The sequence below is a fragment of the Meriones unguiculatus genome, chromosome 17, assembly GCF_030254825.1.
Source record: "Meriones unguiculatus strain TT.TT164.6M chromosome 17, Bangor_MerUng_6.1, whole genome shotgun sequence".
Classification (NCBI taxonomy): domain Eukaryota; kingdom Metazoa; phylum Chordata; class Mammalia; order Rodentia; family Muridae; genus Meriones; species Meriones unguiculatus.
In genome coordinates, this window is record NC_083364.1 from 50,967,962 (window position 1) to 50,989,233 (window position 21,272).

The 21,272-nt window shown below is 39.3% G+C and overlaps 1 protein-coding gene across 1 annotated transcript in view; it reads left to right on the forward strand.

Annotated features, from left to right (window-relative positions):
- The window catches only part of Morc1 (MORC family CW-type zinc finger 1), a 175,766-nt gene that overhangs the window by 80,574 nt on the left and 73,920 nt on the right, over positions 1–21,272 (forward strand). The gene's annotated exons all lie outside the window — the stretch shown is intronic.

Below are 21,272 nucleotides of genomic sequence, written 5' to 3' on the forward strand. Positions count from 1 at the left end.
TATCTCTCTCACACACACACAATCAGACTAGATATTTCAGGAAGAGGGCAATCAGAGCAGTGTGCTGTGTTAGCTGGGCATGGCAGAGGGAGGGAGAAGATTGCTTCCCAGAGATTGAGAAACCCTCAGAGAGTCCTCGAGACTCCATTGTCTGGGAGCACATAATCACACGTGGACCTGAGAATCTCTTGCCATTTCATACCAAGAAATAATACGAATCAACCTGAGTAGATATATCAAATGGTATTCAGTAGACCCATTACTTGCTGAGAATACTAACACTGGAAGCATTTCAATTAAAAATAAATGTTTGGACACTTAAAAGGTAAACACCAGTTATCTGGAAAATCTGACCTCTGTGTTAATTACACAAATACTTTTTTTCTTCATCAATTAATTTTACATCCTGACTGCACCCTCCCCTCTCCTCCCACTCAACCCCCACACACCTTCCCTCCCATTCTGCCCTCTCCTTCTTCTCAGAGAAGGGGGAGGTCCCTCATGGGTATCAGCCTGGCCTGGCACATTAAATCACTTCAGGAGTAGGTGTATCCTCTTTCACTGAGGCCAGACAAAGCAGGCCAGTTAAGGTAAAGGGACCCAGAGGCAGGCAGCAGAGTCAGAGACATCCCTTACCTCCATTGTTAGGAGACCAGCATGATGACCAAGGTGCACATTTGCTACATATGTGCATGGGACCTAGGACCAGTCCATGCATGCTGTTTGGTTGGTGGTTCAGTCTCTGAGAGACCTCCATGGGGACAGGTTAGTTGGCTCTGTAGGTCTTTTTACACAAATGCTTTTAAAGTTAGGCAGACATAGCACTTCCTTCATGAAAAGGAAACGTTAGGTACTGTGAGTCTGTTCAGTGTTTGGCTTGGAGTATGCACAATTTAAGCATATCAAAAATAGTCTTTTACACTTGGGACAGCTTAAGATTTTATTGTTGCTCAGATTCAAGTAGTAACTTCAGAGTTGTTTTTTTTTTTTTTTTTTTTTTTTTTTTTTCTCTTGTGCTTACTGTAGTAACACATGAAAATCCCTCACCGGTGACACAGAGGGAGGGATGCAGGGATTCACAGGGCAACAGAACAGACAGGTGCTCTACCAAGGGTGTGCTTATTATCATGGTCTGTGTATGTTGTGGTCTATGGGTCAGCAGCGTCCATACCATATCTGCCTCTCAGAAGGAGCCACAGGAATTACTACACTGATGGACAGGTCCTACTTAAAGCTGGAGAACACATAAGAGGATATAAATATCAACATAACCATAAGCATAAACAGTGAAATCGAAGCCAAGCATCTGCTCTTTGGATGTCAAGTACTAACACCACACCGTGCAGAACGGAAGCAAGCCTTGAGCGTTTGAAGCCGTGGGGCTCTTGTTCTCTTCGTATCCTCTCAGTAATTCAGGCCTTCACCTTATAGCCTGGTGGTAAGGCATGAAGTCCTCAGAAAGAGCTAGCGTACATTTAAAGGTCTTGGAGATAGCTCCAGCATACGTGGGATAGCTTCATCTTACTGTGTGTGGAGCCCCCTCAGTCTTCTGGCCTCGTGTGTAGGTACACTCAGAAGTCCTGTTCTCCTGTCTCGATATTACTTGCCACCTCCTCTCAGCAACTCTATTACTCCCTGTCCCTATCATATCTATACTCCCCACACTTGTCTTCGAAATTCTCTCAAGTGGTTTAATATGGTTCAAAACAATTTATCTGTTTTGTTTCTATTAATGTTAGTTAGTAACATTGTTTTATTTCCCCAAGCAAATATTTCTGGCTATGAATTAATTTGGGGATGAAGTATGTATGTATACGTATTTATGTATAAATGTTTCCCCGGAAGGATGTCAGGATGGAAGCAGAGCAGCAAATACGGACAGTGGCTTGTGTATTACACAATCTTCTAAATTTCATTGCAAAGTGGAATTCAGTCATCAAGGTTTGGCCTGATGGTTTCAGTAACTTATGACTACACTGACCTTCGCTGGAATAGCAAAAGTTATGTAATGCTTGGCTAATACTCTTAAAGCCAGTACACCAGGGTACATGATTTTAATGAAAAGTGTTTGAGAAGGCTTTTATTTGCCTTATAAATAAAAGATGCAGTCTTCGTATTTGCTGTAAATCCGATCTGTTCCTATGAAAAACTGGATCGCTGTAAAAAACTGAATCAGCAGGAAGAGAAATGCAAAGGGAAGGACTCTATCATTTACCAAATGTGCATTTACTTTTGGCACAGTGGATCCTAAGGATCTCAGAAATTGTTTTCTCTGAGTCTGACCTCACCTCAGTATTTGCTACTGTTTCCTGAAGTCTGCTGCATCCTAATGATGCTACTGCTATTCATCAGCATTGAGGAGTAGGGAGAGAAGATAGAAATCATGGTGTGAAGCATCAAATGGCATCTGAGGTTGAATGGACTCTATTATGTAGAAATGTCTTATTAACTGTCTAAAGTGGATCAGATTTTAACTGATTGCTAAAATACAGTCTATGATGTAATAAATACAAACTTTTGCAACAAAGTTCAGTATGTGTTTAGTTAACAAAGAATCTGCAAATCACTTAGTCCAGTCACATTCATTCCCTCAACCTCGGTGTTGGTTATCCTTGAGACAAAGCCTCCATGGAAGCAATGATACTACCTTCTTTAGGCTGTCTGTGGCTCATTACCACAGTATTTCAAAATGTCTTCATATTCTTTAAGCTTTCTCATGATTATTCTCATTCAACCAGCTATGTAGGGGTGAGTGCTCTTGAGCTGACCAATCAAACGTGATCTGGTAACTTTTATTCCTGTAGGTTGCTGTAGTGTACATGTTGTATCCACCCCACATTAATAAGTTGAAACCCTGACTCCCCAAGAGGATGGTATTGGAAGGAGGGCACTTCTAGACGTGGTTGGGTCAAGAGAGCAGAGGCCCCATGATTATTATTATAAAAAGGGAACAAATTATGGTAGAGAGAGATGCCATCACTAGACCAGGCAGTGAGCCCACAGATCTGCCAGTACGTTTCTCCAGGACTTGCAGCCTTCAGCACTGTGAGGAATAAATTTCCATTGTTTACAAGTCACCTAGTCTATGCAACCCAGATGGACCAAAGACACAGGGCTAGCCTGCTCTGACAAACAATTAGAAACAGAATGGTTGCCTAATGGAGAAGAGTGAAAAGGGAAGCAAGCCACAGTCAGTGTTTGGCAAGCTCCAGTCCTTGGGCTAGAGAATGATCCTTCCCTGAGGAAGTGATTATTTTTGAAGGACAAATAAGATTGGACAGGCCAAATTTACTCTTCTACATGGGCCATGGGGGTTAGGCTTAAAGTCATCCCTCTTGTCAGCCCTTAAAATCTTTGAGGGTAAGTCAGATCTCTCTTCAGCCTTGTTTTTACCTTGACTAACAGTTCAAAATTCATTGTTATTCTCCATGTGGACAGAATTCAATATTTCTACCATTCTGGCATACTTTGAAGTATGTAGAGAAAGTATAGACAGCCTTGACTGAAATCAAATTATCTTTCTTTGGAGTGGTTGTGGTATTTTCATAGCTTGATGATACATTAACTCTCCATAAGCACACTTTTGACCTCAGTGCACTTACTGCTAACTCAAAATTTCTATAAAAAAATTTAATGTGAGTTTGTGTAAAGCCAGACTTATCTGTACTTTCTATCTTTCTAAAAGTAAGCATTTTTAGTCCCTTGTGTACAATTTGTACATTTACTCCTGTTAAATTTTATTACCTTATTGGCCCCGTTCATTTGAATTGTCAGGATTTTATCTGTTGCTGACTTGCAGCCGGAGTATTATCTTACAACATTTGTGTAAAGTAAATGTCCTCTATGATTTCATGTAAATCCTGTTGTGTAAGATGAAGAAAGACAAACATTATGGCTCTGATTCCACCAAGTAGAAATGGTTGTATGGGACACTGGCTGGACCAAACTGATACAATGACAAATTTTCCTAATTAGGTTGTTACCTAAATCCTATCAATTTCCAAATTTGTGCTTAATTTTGAAAGTGAAATTAGATATTCTTAGGGTGATAATTGATTTCATTGCTCTATCTATGTACTTTAGTTTCCAAAATGTCAGAACTTCACTCGAGGGGAAATGCACTGCCACCCCCTTCTATGGACATGTGTGGTAAGGAGGCCCCTGTAAACAAAGAGTGAAAACAAGAGACAAGTTCAAGATCTAGGCCGAGAAACAATTCATATGTTGTGAATCTTATTTTATCAAGTTATGAGATCTGTCTGCTTATTTTGACTTTAAATATTATGTTATAAATAGTGTATTTTATGTTTTATCTTTGAAGTTTTATTATACTGTTGTGGATTGAATTGTGTCCTTCTGAAATTCAGTTTTTGAAACCTTCCTCCCAGTACCTGAGGGTGGGACTGTTTTTGAAGATAGAGCCTTTAAAGAAATCGTTAGGTTAAGATGGAACTGTTCCCATGGACTCTAATCCCACAAGCCCAGAATCTTTGTCAAAAGAAATTTAGACACACAAAAAAACTCCAGGGACAGATACAGTCAGGAAAAGACTACAGAGAAATATACCAGAAGGCGGCCATCTGCAAGAAAGACAGAGACCCCAGGGACGGGTGCACACAAAGAAAAGGCGACCAGACAATACATCAGGAAAGTGGCCTTCTGCAAGTAAGGCAGGGCACCTTGGAAGGGAAGGAGAACGTGTTGTTGAGCTAGTGAGTCTGTGAGTGCCAGCTTCTAGGGGAGGCCACGGAAAACAAGGGAAATTTCAAAATTAGAATAAGGATAATTACCTGGAAGCGCCATAAACCTTTCATTTAGCCTTGACGGTGATCAAGTGGTGGGGAAGTTGATTTTCAACTCTGCTTTCATCTATTCTCCCACTTGAATTGTGAAAGGCATAATTCTGGAAATTCTGTAATTATATCTGTGAGCACTTTCGTGTGTGTTTCTAAAGTCCACAGTGTGACTACCATACACAGAATTTGTCAGTACTTTCTGTAACATACTGTTCGTATTTATAAATCATTTCCTGTCTTATTATAATCCTTAGAACTCTTCCCCATCTTAAACCCTTTCCTTCCCCTTTATTTATTCTTGAAGCTTGTTTTTGGCTAGAACTGCTTTTGTTGTCCTGTGGTTTTTCACAGTGTATAGAATTTGTTCACTGTGTTACTGTTTGATACGTTCTTCTATTCTGCTTTTGCTTTGTTTTTCTACAGTGGCAGTATGTGCACTATAAACCTAATCAGATGTGATTTAGGTACTTTTACTCTTTATTTTGTTGAGGGCTCTTTTTGGGGACAGACAGCAAAGCCCTGGTTTTAATTCCTTGCATTGCATAAACCAGGTGTAATGGCTCACACGTATAATTCTAGCATTTAGGAAGTAGAGATAAGATCAGGAAGATCATGGTCATCCTCAGCCAACCTGATATACCTTAGACCTTGTCTTCTATTGGGAGTAATGCATGTATACTTGTTTCTCTTTAAACATCCTAGTTGTGGATTATTAATCTTAAATCACATATAACTTCAAACGAGACACATTCTAATTCTACCACGTTTATATTTTTATCAGCTCTAATAATTCTACAAAGTTCCTGATTTATTGGAGTCACCATCTAGTGGTGAAGACAGTCTCTAATCTTATGATACCAAATAAAAGTCTCCGTACCAGGAGTGTCTATATTGCCAGTAGGAAAGGCTTCCCAGCCTAACAGTAAGACGCTATTGCTGGCTATGCTTCCTCATGGAATATGGAGAAATGGAGCTCCTGCCTCAACTAGAAGTTTTACTCTTACTGATTAGCATTCATGGTATTGGAATGTACTCTGTATGCTACTAGAGGAGAAAAATAATCAAATTATCGAGCTATAAACCCTGTGACCTACTATAGTGACCACCTGCAAAATATTCTTATGTAATAGTGGTATATGAATAAACCTGCTACGAACATGGTTGAGCAAATGCCCTTGTTGCATAGTTTGGATATATGCCTAGGAGTGGAATAGCTGGATCTTGAGGAAGCACTAGTCCTAATTTTCCGAGAAAGCGCCAGATTGATTTCCAAAGTGGTTGTACAAGTTTACATTCCCACCAGCAATGGAGGAGTGTTCCCCTTTTTCCATATTTTCTCCAGCATGTGTTGTGACTTGAGTTTTTGGTCTTAGCCATTCTAATGGGTGAAAGGTGAACTCTCAGGGTGTTTGGATTTGCATTTCCCTGATGACTAAGGACATTGAACATTTATTTATTTAATATTTTATTTTTATTAATACAGTTTATTCCCTTTGTATCCCACCTGTAGCACCCTCCCTCCCTCTTTTGCACCTATGCCCCTCCCCTAGTTCACTGATAGGGGAGGTCTTCCTCACCTTCCATCTGATTCTAGTCTGTCAGGTCTCATCAGGACTGGCTGCATTGTATTCCTCTGTAACCTGGTAAGGCTGCACCCCCCTGAGGGGGAGGTGATCAAAGAGCAGGCCAATCAGAATTTCTTTAAGTGTTTCTCTGCAATTCGATAGTCCTCTGTTGTGAATTCTCTGTTTAGTTGTGTACCCCATTTTTTAATTGGATTGCTTGATTTGTTAGTGTTTAAGTTTTTGAGTTCTTTATTAGCCCTCTGTCAGATACAAGGTTGGTGAAGGTCCTTTCCCAATCTGTAGGCTGTCGTTTTGTTCTGATGACAGTGTCCTTTTCTTTATAGAAGCTTTTCAGTTTTATGAGGTCCAGTTTATTGATTGTTGATCTTAGAGCCTGTGCTATTGGTGTTCTGTTCAGGCATTCATCTCCTGTGCCAATGAGTTCAAGGCTCTTCTCCACTTTTTCTTCTAAAAGGTTTTGTGTGTCTGGTTTTATGTTGAGGTCTTTGATCCACTTGGACTTTAGTTTTGTGCAAGGTGATAAATATGGATCTATTTGCATTTTTTTACATGTAGATAATCCAGTTAGACATGTAGATAATCCAGCACAATTTGTTGAAGATACTGTCTTTTTTCCATTGTATGGCTTTGGCTTCTTTGTCAAAAATCCAGTATCTGTAGGTGTGTGGGTTTATTTCTGGATCTTCTCTTTGATTCTGTTTATTTACCATTCTGTTTCTGTGTCAGTACCATGCAGTTTTCATTACTATTGCTTTGTAGTACAGCCTGAGATCAGGGATGGAGGTACCTCCAGACGATTTATTGTACAGGATTGTTTTAGCAATTCTGGGTTTTTTGTTTTTCCATATGAAGTTGAGAATTCTTTCAAGGTCTGTAAAGAATTGTGTTGGTATTTGATGGGAAATGTATTGAATCTATAGATTGCTTTTAAGTGGATTACTTGGTTAGTTGCTTTTCAGCTTCTTTAGTTCTTTATATATACTGGATATGAGTCTTCTGTCAGATAAAGGATTGGTGAAGATTCTTTCCCAATCTGTAGTAGGTCGCTTTGTTTTGATGACGGTGTCCTTTGCTTTGCAGAAGCTTTTCAGTTTCATGAGGTCCCATTTATTGATTGTTGCTCTTAGAGCCTGTGCTGTTGGTGTTCTGTTCAGGAAGTTTTCCCCTGTACCAATGAGTTCTAGGGTATTTCCCACTTCTTTTTCAAGCCGATTTAATATGTCTGGTTTTATGTTGAGGTCTTTGATCCACTTGGACTTCAGTTTTGTGCAGGGTGACAAGTATGGATCTATTTTCATTTTTCTACATGTAGACATCCAGTTAGACCAGCACCATTTGTTGAAGATGCTATCTTTTTTCCATTGTATGGTTTTGGCGTCTTTGTCAAAGATCAGGTGTCCATAAGTGTGTGGGTTTATTTCTGGGTCCTCTGTTCGATTCCATTGATCCACCATTCTGTTTCTATGCCAGTACCATGCAGTTTTTAAAACTGTTGCTCTATAGAACAACTTAAGATCAGGGATGGAGATACCTCCGGAAGATCTTTTATTGTAGAGGATTGTTTTAGCAATTCTGGGTTTCTTGTTATTCCATATGAAGTTGAGAATTTTTCTTTCCAGGTCTGTAAAGAATTGTGTTGGTAATTTGATGGGCATTGCATTGAATCTGTAGATTGCTTTTGGTAAGATGGCCATTTTTACTATGTTAATCTTGCCAAGCCATGAGCATGGGAGATCTTTCCATCTTCTCATATCTTCTTCTAATTCTTTCTTCAGAGATTTGAAATTTTTTTCATACAAGTCTTTGACTTCCTTGGTTAGGGTTACTCCGAGGTACCTTATGTCATTTGTGGCTATTGTGAAGGGTGTTGTTTCCCTAATTTCTTTCTCAGCCCTTTTGTCTTTTGTATACAGGAGGGCTACTGATTTTTTTGAGTTAATTTTGTATCCGGCCACTTTGCTGAAGGTGTTTATCAGCTGTAGGAGTTCCCTGGTAGAGTTTTTGGGGTCACTCACGTATACTATCATATCATCTGCAAATAGTGATAATTTGACTTCTTCCTTTCCAATTTGTATCCCCTTGATCTCCTTCAACTGTCTTATTGCTCTAGCAAGGACTTCCAGCACTATGTTGAAGAGATATGGAGAGAGTGGGCAGCCTTGTCTTGTCCCTGATTTCAGTGGGATTGCTTTAAGTTTCTCTCTGTTCAGTTTGATGTTGGCTATAGGCTTGCTGTATATCGCCTTTACTATGTTTAGATATGTGCCTTGTATCCCTGATCTCTCCAGTACTTTGAACATGAATGGATGTTGGATTTTGTCAAATGCTTTTTCAGCATCTAGGGAGATTATCATGTGGTTTTTTTCTTTCAGTTTGTTAATATGGTGGATCACATTGATGGATTTCCGTATATTGAACCACCCCTGCATACCTGGGATGAAGCCTACGTGGTCATAGTGGATAATATCTTTGATGTGTTCTTGGATTCGGTTTGCAAGTATTTTATTAAGTATTTTTGCATCAATGTTCATAAGGGAGATTGGCCAGAAATTCTCTTTCTTTGTTGAGTCTTTGTGAGGTTTAGGTACCAAAGTGACAGTGGCTTCATAGAATGAATTTGGTAATATTCCTTCTGTTTCTATTTTGTGGAATAGTTTGAAGAGAATTGGTGTTAGCTCTTCTTTGAAGGTCTGGTAGAATTCTGCGCTGAAGCCATCTGGTCCTGGGCTTTTTTTGGATGGGAGACTTTCGATGACTGCTTCTATTTCCTTGGGGGATATAGGACTATTTAGTTGATTTACCTGGTCCTGATTCAGCTTTGGTAAGTCAAATCGATCAAGAAAATTGTCCATTTCATTTAGATTTTCAAATTTTGTGGCATATAGACTTTTGAAATAAGTCCTAATGATTGTTTGGATTTCCTCAGTGTCTGTAGTTATATCCCCCTTTTCATTTCTGATTTTGTTGATTTGGGTGGTGTCTCTCTGCCTTTTAGTTAGCCTGGCTAAGGCTTTGTCGATCTTGTTGATTTTCTCAAAGAACCAGCTCTCGGTTTCATTGATTCTTTGAATTTTTTTATTTGTTTCCAATTGATTGATTTCAGCCCTGAGTTTGATTATTTCCAGCCGTCTACTCCTTCTTGGTGTGTCTGCTTCTTCTTTTTCTAGGGTTTTTAAGTGAGCCATTAGGGTGCTTGAATGAGCTGTCTCGAATTTCTTCTTGAAGGCACTTAGTGCTATGAACTTTCCTCTTAGCACTGCTTTCATTGTGTCCCACAAGTTCGGGTATGTTGTGTGTTCATTTTCATTGATTTCTAGAAAGACTTTAATTTCTTTCTTTATTTCTTCCCTGACCCAGCTGTCATTTAGTAACAAGTTGTTCAGTTTCCATGTGTGTGTAGGCTTTTTGTTATTTCTGTTATTGTTGAGGTCCAGCTTTATTCCATGGTGATCAGACAAGATACATGGGATTATTTCAATCTTCTTGTATCTGTTGAGGCTTGCTTTGTGACCCACTATATGGTCTATTTTGGAGAAGGTTCCATGAGGTGCTGAGAAGAAGGTAAATTCTTTTGTGTTTGGGTGTAAAGTTCTGTAAATGTCTGTTAGGTCCATTTGATTCATGACCTCTGTCAGAGACATTGTTTCTTTGTTTAATTTCTGTTTTGTTGACCTGTCCTTTGTTGAGAGTGGGGTGTTGAAGTCTCCCACTAGGAAAACATGAAGTCATTGGGGTAGACAGTGATTTTTTTAAACATCAACTTCAAAGCACAGTAAAGCAATATATCATTAGAATTATATCTACTGCATCTTTGGAAGCAAAGTACAGGGACACCTATAGAATGAAAGAAAAAGTTGGTAAGCGTCTCTCTGGACAAAGGATTAATGTTCAGTATATACAAAAGCCTCTAAACTTAGCAACAACAAAAACATCCAAATGAAATAAATGGACCAATCGTTTGCATAGACATATCTCAAAAGGTGAATTAAAAGTGACCAACCAATACATAAAAAGTTCAACATAGTACTTTTATTCATGACGGAAATGCAACTAAAAATTGCAATAAAGCCATCACATCTATTATAATGGCTGTTACCAAAACAATAAAGTAAATGAATGGAAACACATATGAGGGTATGGAGAGGAAAAGAGGTGTCATCGTCTTAGGTGATGAAAATTAGTACAACTTCAGTGAAGAACATTATGGAGAGCCTTCAGAAACTAAAAGCAGTTCTACTTTTGACTCTGCTATTGCCTATCTGGGTATTCATTCCAAGGATATGAAACCACCATACAAAGACACCTTCATGCTGTTCGTTGCACCATTCACAATAACTAAGATGAGCAACCTTGGTGCCCGTTAGTGGGTGAGTAGACTTCATAACACAGTAAGTGCGCACACCCGAACATTGTCCAGCCATAAAGAAGCATGAAATCCTGAACGTTTCAGAAAGGTGATAAGATTGAAAGACCATTTGAAGTAATTAAGTCAGATTTCTACAAGTACATGCTCGGTGTCCGATGCGGTGAACATCCACATTACGTGAATGTGGAGCAGTGGTAAGGGAGGGTGTGTGTAAAGGAAAGCTGGTTTTGATTGGTGGCTCTTCTCTCCTGAGGCAGCTGATGCCCGGATGCCAGTGTGTTTTCTAGAAAACTGAGGTCCAGGAGATATGTTAGTTCCATTTCCTTGTGGTGAATGACAGTTCCTTTCCTCTCCACACCCTCGTCAACATTCATCGCTTTATTGTTTTGCAGTTCAGTTGCAAAAGTTTTCCTATTTTTTGATGTTTTTATTACTATGCATTAAATATATCTAATAACAGTGTCAGCCTGATGCTTTCTTGTATGTGCACACTATGTTTTAATCACACACATCGAGGTAGGTTTTCTTGTCTTCCTCTCTTATTTCTCTTATCTTCTATAGACAAGAGCTGTGTGAACTGGTCTTTTACTTATTGGATTTCAGCAATTTTTAAATAAGTTATTAGAGGTTTTAAATGACTCCTGAAAATTGCGATAATGTAATAAGCATTACGTTTTTGTCATTTGAAATAATTCTGAATACAACATTCTGTGCATATCTAGCAGTAAATTTACTATTCTGAATTTTCCCCCCACAGATCTCTGTTCTAGAAAGTGAGACTTTAATTCTAGATTATCCTTTTTCTGTAATGAATTTTCTGAGTATTCAAACACAACTTTCCAGTTATATATTGTTATAATTCTGCATGTTAACTCTGAGATTTTGGCGTTTTGCTCTTCACAGAAGTAATGGAAGTTTTAAATCAGACTAGCTGAGAGATGCCAAAGAAATAATAATTTTTTAGTCATTAATTGTAGTTTATCTGCATCACTTATTGCATTGGTGACTGGTACCACTTCAAAGGTATTTTGAAAAATGAATTGCTCTTTAAGTCTTGAAACTTCATTTTTGGCCTCTGAATTACATGCAAAAGGGAAAATTTAACACTTTCATTAAGATACATAAGTATCAGTTACTAAGCCATGTATTTAAATATCTATTATTGTACACCACTCTATTTGCAAAGGCCGACCTAAAACATTCAGGTATCATTGTTCCTGATTTTATTTCTTGCCAGGCTACATTAGAGAAGAATTTTTATAAGTGTAGGCTGTGAGCATGCTCCCTGCATTACAGTTTGAAAATGTCAGTACATAGGTACTTTTTAACATCAATCATCATGATCACTTTGGAATACATGGGTTTTGAAGAGAAAAAAAAGTTGGAATAGCTGTATAAATCTCCATGGACTATGTGGCACATTAAGGAAAATAGGAGCCAAGATGCTGTGTTTCCTTTTCCTGTTATCCTTATGGCCTTCCTGCTTATGAGCTCATTTTCCTCATCTCCAGAATCCAGTCCATAGCAAATTTGTTCTGATAGCTTGAAGGGCACAGATATAAGTTGTTGATGTTGGAGTGGCCTCTTTGTAATGGAAATAGTTGAGATTGCCCCAGGAGTGAGTGAGAACTCTTTTCAGTGCCTCAAAATCCACTTGATTTCTTCACCTTGATCTCTAACTTGTGTTTGTATAGACCAGGCCAGGCCATTGCACATGGATGAAGGTCAGGAACAGACTTCTGAAGTCTGTTCTTTACTTCCACAACATGGGTCCCAGGGATCGAAGTCAGGGCTCCTTTACTGCTGAGCCAGCTCACCGGCCTGATACCAACCTTGTGTATCCCTGTGTCATTTATTTGGTCTGGTCTTCCCCATGTCTGGGCTAGTGAAATTTCCATTTCAGCACCTACGCAGCAATTCTTTAGTATTGTATAATCCCTAAGAAGACATTTAAGGAAGATGGACTTCAGTTATGTAACTGTATATTAAACAATCTGAATAAAGCAAGCAGATACTTAATAACGAAAATATTCAGCTGTCTGTGTCAGGAACTGTGGCCATGATACAGTGCACAGCCAGTGTCTATTTTATCCTCTAGCAGGGAACAGAGGCAGAAAGTTGAAGGCACGAGGTGTTAAATGGTGAAGGGTGGTGTGATCACAGAGCAGTGAGGAGAACAGCACCCAGCCTGGAGCACGTTGCTGTCAGTTCACAGCCTCCTGGGTTTCCCACTCTTACAGCGTTTGTGTTAGAGATTGCCAGCGGTATTCATCCTGCAAGTTAGCTGCAGTCCTTAACTGTCTTAGCTAATGGTTTCCGGCAGAGACTTTACTTCACCTTCATTTTATCTCAAGCAGGTTAGTAAGGTGTCTTGTCAGGAACAGCAGTAGTCACTCTGCTGCAGAATGCTAGGTGCCATGCTAAAGCCGTGCTGTTGTAAAGCACATCCTTCCTGTGAGAATGGTGGTTGTGGGGAAGTGACATTTAAGGAGATGACGGATGCAGTACAACTGCATCTGTGTATTTGTGAGTCTCTCATCTCCTCCCCCCTCCCTTTACTATGGTGAAATATATATGACATTAACCATCTTTACCATTTTTATGTACAAGCCAGTGTCATAAAGTACATAAAACTGTGTAGCTGTAACCTCTACCTGCTTCCATTTCCAGAACTCTCTTCATCTTTTAAAACTGAAAGTCAACATTCATGAAAGAGCAACTATTTCTAACCGCCCTCATCTTCTATCTACTGCTCCCTTTCTGTGAAGTTGACTTCGTATCCAACATAAAGGCAGCTCCACAGCATTTTTCCTATGGTGGCTTCTGCCATTTGCCATTTTCCATTCTTTGTACAGTGCATAGGGGTTCTAGTTTCTCCACATCTGCTTTTACACTGCTGATTTTTTTATTTGTTTTGTTTTGCTAAGTAGCTACTGTAATGGGTGAGGTGGAGTCTAAGCATCTCGTGATTTTGATTGGTATTTTCATAATGATCAAGATACTGAATATTCGTTAATGTATTTCTTGGCCATTTGTGTGCCTCCTTTGAATGTCTAAACATATCTCTTCCCTTTACTACTTGAGATGGCTTACATTGGCTTGGAACACACCCAGGCTGGCCTCGAACTCGCAGTGGCACTCTTGCTTCAGCCTTTTGGGTGTCTAGGTGTCGATATTACAGAAATGAGCCACACCTGCTCTTTTGTTTTTTTTTTTTTTTTTTTGAGCTGAGATTTTTTTTGTTATTGTTGTTGAGCTTTGAGTTTTTGGTATAATCTGAATTTTAGACCATCATCAGACACGTGGTTAAAAAATTTCTTCTTGTTGTTCTGTTGACTGTTTTTTTTTTTTACCTTGTTGATAGTGTTTCTCAGTAACCTTTTTCATGAAGTCCATTTTTTCCTGTTTTTTAACTTCGTTGTCAATACCTTTGTGTTATATCAAAGGTGTTGTAGCCAAATCCGAGTCCAATGCTATGAAGTTTTTGTCTTGTATTTTTTATCTTAGAGTGTCATCATTTTACACTCTACATTCTGACAGTAAATCCATTTGGAGTTTATGTTGTGTATGTGTATGATGTTCAGAGGCCAGGGTTATTCTATTACGTGTACATATTCAGCTTACTTAGAAAAATTTATTCAAAAAATTATCTTCTCCCTGTCAAAGGATATTGCACTTTTGTCAGAAATAATTTTACTATGTATGTGAGTGTGTGGACTCTGTCGTCTTTACAAGTCTATCTATACATCCTTGCTACATTGTTTAGAGTTGGGAATACTGGAGCATTAGTAAGCCTTGGTGTCAGGAAGTAGGAATTTTCCAATTTTTTTTTCAGGATTATTTGGACTATCCTAGTTCTTTTCGGTTTCTATGTGAATTTTTTTTTTCAATGCAGTTTATTCAGGAACCTTGAACAATCTTCTGACCCTGGGGAAAGCCAGCCCACAGCTTAAATAGCCTCTGGGTAGCCAACCCAGGCGTGCCACGTGAGCAATGCAGAGAGGTCCACATACATGGAAGCAAGCCAGATCCTCAGCTTTAGCCAAATATGGAGTTGTTTGTGACAGAGAGCATTCACCATCGGGAAGGTGGAAGGTGGAAACCAGCTCCATCTTTAAGGCATAGCATTCCGCAGCTCTCTACAGTTCCCCCTTTTTGTTTTAGACGCATCAGGCAAGAGTAGAGGTCTGATCTCTGATATTAGAAATAAATTGGGACTTTGTACCGATGTTCATTTAGGTGTCATCCACCCAAAGAGCATCAGACCCGTCTGATACCTTTTTCTCAGAGGCAGGACCTGGGGCATCAACCCACATGCAACCAGACATGCTCTTCTCTGGGTCGAAAGCGGCTGACCCTGAGTGCAGTGCTTAGCCTCGCATCCTGAGCGTAACATTTTAGCTTTTTATGGTATCCAACCATGCTTGGGGAGACTGTCCTGCTTCAATGGCTGTAAAGGCCTGAATGATCATGGCTGCATCACACTGTTGTGAGACTCTAATCTTGCATATATACCACAGGCAAACCAAGGAGACCAACATCAGAAGGCCTGCTAACGCTCCCATGCCCGCCCATTCCTTCAGATGATTCATGGCTGCAGCAATCCATGATGATAATCCTGTGGCTAGTCCTGCGTCCACTCTGGTAGAATTTACTGTGACAATGGCCACTCTCAGCTGCTCCATCGTAGTATCGAATTCTCCAGTCCAATCACCTAAAATATAGCTCGACAATTGTTTAGACAGATTTGCAGCACAGGAAAAATTCTCATGTTATATGCTAGTGACTCAAAGTCCAGCATATTTTCATTGACAGCCAAGTTGAGCGATTTGCCATAGGGTATCAATTTGCTCCTGCAAGAGGTCAATCCTCTGATTGAACACCATCAAGCTTCCTTTTAGTTGAGCATTAATTCCTTTATGTACAACTAAGGCATGAGCTACATTGGCTAAATGATTGTTCAGGGTCTGAGCAGTCTGCCCAGTATGACTCATGGCTAGTGCCCCGGTGGTAGCTCCAACAGCCGCCAATGAGATGGTAGTAACAATGGTGGCTGTAGTTCCAAGATCCCTTTTCTGTCTGAAGAGAGTCATAGCGTGAGGGGCATCAACGGGCACAGGCACGCAGTGAGACATACGAGTAACCAGGGCATACCTAAATTTACTAGCATTCCAGCATTGGGCAAAAAAGCAAGTATCATTACCACAATTACTTGGCTCTATCTGGCTAATAATGAATAAAAATGGGGGATATAGACAAACAGGTGTGAATTTTAAGATTTTTTTCTGTTTAGAAAAAGAAGATGTTGGGATTTCCGTAGGGACTGGGTTAAATAATATATAGATCTTCTGGAGAGTATTGGAATCAGTCCTACATCTCACAGTATATAAATATTATGTGTTGCTCTACTTGCATCTTACTCAAATTTTTTGTGTTTTACAGCCTTTCTTTATAGAATTTCACTGTTATTTTACTTTTTTGATGCTGGTTATTGTAAATTAGTTTTATTTACTTCCCAGTTGGGTTGTCGTTTGTCTATAAATTTTTAATCAATTTGTGGGCAATTATTTTTTCTTCTTATATTTTAATTTGTTTACCTGTTCTAACAGGCTTTTAGCATAGATATTAAGCTTATATCAGATACAGAGACAGTTTTACTTTGTCTTTTCAAGTTGAATGCCTTTATTCTTTTTCTTGTCTAAGTGGTCTAGCTAGGACCTTCAGTATTTGATTTAATAGAAATGTAAAAGCTGATATCATCATCATGTTCTTGATCCTAGAGAAAACCTTGCAATTTTTTTGACATTATTATGATGCATGTGGTGAATGCCCACCTAGGTTTTTTAAAAATATTTTTATCATGAATGGATGCTGGATCTTTCAGATGGCTACATTGTTTGAAATGATTGTGCTGTTCATATTCCTGTTGTTATTTTACTGTAGTCCATCCCATTGACTGATTTTGCACATTGAATTAGGGATACATACTGCTTGATCGTAACATATATCCTTTTTAAATATGCTGTTGAATTAAGTTTTCTGGTGTTTTAATGAGAAGCTTTGCATCCATGTCAGGAGATTGTTGACTTGTAAGTTTCTTTTCTTTGTAGGATTTTGTTATGGAATGGGCATCAAGGTAATGCCTCTTTTATAGAAGGAGTTGCACAGGAGTGTTTCTTCCTCTTCACTTTTTTTTATTAATTTTTATTTTTTATATTAATCACAGGTTATTTACTTTGTATCCCAGCCATAGCCCCCTCCCTCTTTCCCTCCCAATCCCACCTTTCCTCCCTCATCTCCTCCCTGCTCCTTTCCAAGTCCACTGATAGGGGAGGTCTTCCTCCCCTTCCATCTGACCTTAGCTTATCAGGTATCTTCAGGACTGCCTGCAATGTTCTCCTCTGTGGCCTGGCAAGGCTGCTCCTCCCTCTGGGGAGGGGGGTCAAAGAGCCAGCCACTGAGTTCATGTCAGAAATAGTCCTTGTTCTCCTTACTAGGGAACCCACTTGGATACTGAGCTACCATGGGCTACTACATCTGAGCAGGGGTTCTAGGTTATATCCATAGATGGTCCTTAGATGGTTGGAGAAACAGTCTCATAAAAGACCCCTGTGCCCTGATATATTTGGACCTTGTGGAGCTCCTATCCTCTCCAGGTCATACTAACTCCCCCTTTTATCATATGATTCCCTGCACTCTGCCCAAGGTTTGGTTATGAGTCTCAGCATCTGCTCTGATACACTGCTAGGTAAAGTCTTTCAGAGGCCCTCTGCAGTAGGCTTCTGTCCTGTTACTTGTTTTCTCCTACTTCCAGTGAGGATCGATCGTCTTACCCTGAGTCATTTTTCTTGTTTATCTTCTTTGGGTGTACAGATTTTAGTATGTTTATAAACAACAGCCTACAGACTGGGAAAGGATCTTCACCAATCCTATATCTGACTGAGGGCTGATATCCAGATTATATAAAAACTAAAGAAGTTAAAAGGCAATAAATCAAGCAATGCAATTTAAAAATGGGGTACAGAGATAAACAGAATTTTCTGTAGAAGAATATAGATGCTCAACATCATTAGCCATCAGGGAGATGCAAATCAAAACGACGCTGAGATTTCACCTTACACCCTTCAGAATGACTAAGATCAAAATCTCAAGTGACAAAACATTCTGGAGAGGTTGTGGAGAAAGGAGAACCCCCCTCCATTGCTTATGGGAATGCAAACTGGTACAACCACTTTGGAAATCAATCTGGTGCTTTCTCAGACAATTAGGAACAGTGCTACCTCAAGATCCAGCTACACCACTCATTTTTTTAAATTTTTATTTTTTTAAGAAAAGTTTGAGAAAGTTTAATGTTTATTTTTCGTTGAATAGGTCTGATGGTCAGTGTTTATGAAGGACCTCCTGGACAATGTGCTTCTGGGCATGCCTGTGAGACATTGTAATGACTAGGTGACATGGGAAGATATCTAGGGACTGTGCATGGGGCCATTCTCTGGACATGGGAATCTAGACTCTTAGGAAGAAGTAGGATGTTGCGTCAAAGTATTCATTGCTATAGCATCTTCACTGTGCATGTGATATGACTGGCTGTCTTAAGTCCTTGCTTCCTTACCTTATCTATCGTGATAGACAGTATCTTTAACTATGAGCTAAAATAAGCCCTTCCACCCTAAAATTGCAGTAGTCAGAGACTTTATCACAGCAACAGGAAAAGCAACTGAAAAGCAAGGACCAGTTCCCAAGGCACGCTCTTTATTACAGATTCAAATTCCTTACTGGCCATGAATCTGTTCACCTTTTCTGTTTCCTCCTGGTTTCATCTTGGTAGGATTTGCTTTTATTTTTCGAATTTGGCAGTCACGTCCCTCCCTTCATTCATTATTTTAATGACTTGAATCTCTTCCCTTTTTTCTCAGTCCATCTAGTAAAGTTTATCAGTCACTTAAATTCTTTTGAGAACCAAAGTTTTATTTTATTGATGTTCTTTTTAGTGCATCTTCTATCTGACCTTTTTTACTACTTTCTGCAAGCTTTAGGTTGGTTGACCCCTTTGTTCTCTCTCGTTGTTTAAATTGTAAAATTATCTTTTTTTTTTATAGAGATCATCTTTTTTTTTTTTTTTTTTAAGTGAACATTTTCCACCTTAACGTGTTATATCCCCAAATTTTAGTATATTGCAGGTTTTGTTGTTGTTTGGCTTTCATGTGTTGATGATTTTCTGATTTCTTTATGACTTCTTCCTTGATTCGTTGGATGATTCTTTTAGTTTATTTTTTTGTCAACTTCATACAGGTTGCAGTCATTTGGGAAAAGGGAGGGCTACCTCTTGAGGAACTGCCTCCACCAGTCTGGCCTACGGGCAAGTTTGTGGGGTATTTTCTTGATTGATAATTGATGTGAGAGGTATCAGCTGACTGATGGAAGTGCCACCTCTGGAGGAGTGGTTCTGGATTATGTAAGAAAACAAAACTGATGGGAACAAGTCAGTAAGCAGCATTCCTCAGTGGTTCTGCTTCAGTTTCTGCCTCCACATTTCTGCCTGAGTTCCTGACCTGATTTCCCTTAAGGATGGACTCTGGCATAGATGTAGAAGCCAAATACACTCTTTCTTCCTCCAGTTGCATCTGGTCATTCATAGCAACAGATATTTTTGAGATTGCAAAATAATTATTGTATTTCCCCCTTTCTATTCCTTCCTTAAAAGCCTTACATGCACCCCTCCCTGCTCTCCTTCCGATTCATAGAAAAATCACATGCTCTTACCAGACTCAAATTGCCATACTCAGAGATCCTCTCCCTTAGACTTTCGAGCTCAGGCTCTACCAGTCACATTGCCATGCCTGACCCAGTGGGAGTTTGTTGGTTTTGTTTTTAAAATGATATCTGGTTTTACTTTATTATTGCCAGAAAAAACCACTATATATGCCACACATTTTTATTTCTTTTCTGAATTTGGAAAGGTTCACTGTGTTTAGGGTTTAGAAAATTTCTATAGCTAAAGTGTAGTGTAATGGGGTCAGGGAAGAGGATGGGATGAACTTCTAGAATCAAAACTGAAAGATAAAAGAAACCCTAAGTTTTCATTTTATTCTTGGTACTGAGGGAAGTCATTAGAAAAGTTGCAGAAAAGGAGTTTGTTGAAACATTTTCTTCCTCCTCCACTTCTTCCTCCTCCTCCTCCTCCTCATCCTCATCATCATCATCAGGTACTGAGGACTGGACCCAGGGCACTGTCCATGGTAACAAGTGTTTTACCACTGAACATTATCGCTTGCTCTGTTTATTTTTAATTATTTAGTTATTTATATTATTTATAAATTAGTTGGTTGATTTTTTTTTTTTTTAGGTAAGGTCACGCATTTTAATCCCAAAACTCACTACGTAATCTAGACTGTCTTCAAACAAATAGCAGTCTTTCTGCCTCAGCAGGCTAAGTGCTAGAATTATAGCTGTGAGGCCCCATACCCGTTGTAAGCCATATTATTTAAGCCATATTCCTGTGGTGCATGTAAGATTGTAGTGGCAAAAGGGAAAGCAGAGAGTACACTTTGACATCTGAAATTCTTTGCTGGTGAGGGAACCAAGAGATGTCTGAAGGTATGGGGAGCCACACAGCCATTCGCTGTGGCTTCCATAAGAACATTCCATAGGCAGCTACAACGGAAAGTTGTTCTCCAGCTGTTTTAGAGGCTGGACAGTCCACTGGTGAGTTACAGTGAGAAGGCTTTCTCCTGGAGGCCTCTTCTGGCTTCTAGATTGCTGCCACCTGGCTGTACGCTCAGTGACCTGTGCTGTGAACTCAGACATGGGGAGAGGACAGTAACTCACTGAGGTCTCCCCTTGAGTCTTTTACTGAGGATGTTTTCAGCACTGAAGTCTTACAGTTCCTCTTGTCTGGTACTGCTACTTAAATTTGTTGCATTAGCACAGAGATCCTGGCAAGTGGTTCTCATTGCTTATACACAACAGTGGCATGTCCACGACTGTATACTGCTCTCACTTCTTAAAACTCTTGAGATTTAATTTTAAGATCTGGTTAATTCAGGACAACATATATAGCTGTTTTCTTTTACTCGTTTTCTACCTGGCCTTTAAATGGGGGGGGGGAGGCAGTCATAAACGATATACAGGCAAGCTTCTAGTTAGAATGAGAAACAAGAGAGAAGGACCTCCCCAAAAGAAAGAATGAAACATTACAACCAGTACTACAAAAACACGAGGCATCATTAACGACTATTATGTTCAACTATACACCAACAAATTGGAAAACCTACATGAAATGAATAAATTTTTATATACTTCTTTCTAAAACTGAATAACATAATTAGCATAAAAAAACCTTGTTAAGAGTGAAGTATTCAGCCTCTTTTGTAAAACTGGTTTTTATTAGAATTTTGCCAGTTTGCTTCCTGCATTTCTTAAGCTTATTGTTAGGTGCATCTGTCTGTAACTCTTTTATGTTCTTGTTCTTTTGAGCCTTTTATTAATATATAAGATTCTCCATTGTCCCTTGTGACTTGTTTT